The following is a 1,334-nucleotide window of genomic DNA, read 5'->3' as shown; positions in this document are numbered from 1 at the left end:
AATTTCTTGATAGTGGTGGTAGTACGCAACCCTAGCCCCAAATGTGGTGTTTTTTTTATATATTATTCTTCTTCAAGGCAACTAGGGGTAGTGCAAATCCAACAAAGAATGCTTTCGGATCTATTTATTTATTCGCTTTGGGATGATTAGTCGAACTTTATGACAAAGTGTGAATGTGGAGGAATCATCAGGTTTTTCCAGCAAATGTTGTTCCAATGAGCTGAGAAATGAGGTGAAAGTGTGCTTGCTGTTCATACCAAGACATTGAGCGAGAAGTAGTTGAGGCTGCCATCTGATGTTGGTAGATCAAAGAGTTTGAAAAAAATAATGTTATCTGCCCAAGAAAAGGAAGTGTTGATTAAGTCAGTTGCTCAGACATCCCCACTTAATCTACGAAAAGCTAACGCCCACACGTATGGGCGTTTGTATCTCGCCCACTCGCGTGATCCGCGTCCGTTTGTTAGCGCACGAATCTTGGTATGTTTATAGTGCCACGTAGGACTGGGCTGGTGTGTGGGCATCCCGATCGCCCACACGGCCGTTCACCACACGGGAGGGGCTGGTGCGTGGGCGTTCAGTAGTCGCCCACACGCCACTTTTCACTCACGCACAAGGGCTGGTGTGTGGGATTTGCCATCTCGCCCACACGCCCGTCTCATCTCCCACACCCAAGTTGCCACTTGCCATGTGTTTTGCAGTGTACATGGCAACTGCCCTAGTGTGCTTTATAAGCAGGTGGCAACTCTTTTTTTTTACCCGAACATGTCAGTTGCCATGTTTTTTTCAGGGTACACGGCAACTGCCCTAGTGTGCTTGTAAGCAGATGGCAACTCTTTTTTTTTTACCCGAACATGTTGTTTTGCCATGTCTTTTTGTAGCACTACATGGCAACTGCCTAGTGTTAGTAGGTGGCAACTCCTAAGGTTTTTAAATCATGGCAACTGTAGTAAACCAGACCATACATGGCAACTGCCTAATGGTAAACCAGACCATACATGGCAACAGCCGCAGTTGCCCAGAAATGGCATCTGGAACTTTTGACATTAGATGGCAACTGCAGTTGAGCAACCATGGCAACTGTAGTTGTCCGACATGGCAACCGTAGTTCAGCGACATGGCAACTGCAGTTAAACGAACATGGACGAGGGTCTGGACCATGGCAACTGCGGGCGCGCGATGACTGTCACGCGGGGCGTGCGGGACCATGAGGTACGAGGCCTGACGTACGGGGCGTGTGGGCGTTATCTATTTCGCCCACACGCACGCGTGTGAGAGGGACCGTGAGGGAAAAAAAGAGGTGTGTGGCATTACTTTTTTTGCCCACACGTAGGTGT

Source organism: Triticum aestivum, chromosome 1D (genome assembly GCF_018294505.1).
Source record: "Triticum aestivum cultivar Chinese Spring chromosome 1D, IWGSC CS RefSeq v2.1, whole genome shotgun sequence".
Lineage (NCBI taxonomy): Eukaryota > Viridiplantae > Streptophyta > Magnoliopsida > Poales > Poaceae > Triticum > Triticum aestivum.
This window is presented reverse-complemented; position numbering follows the sequence as displayed.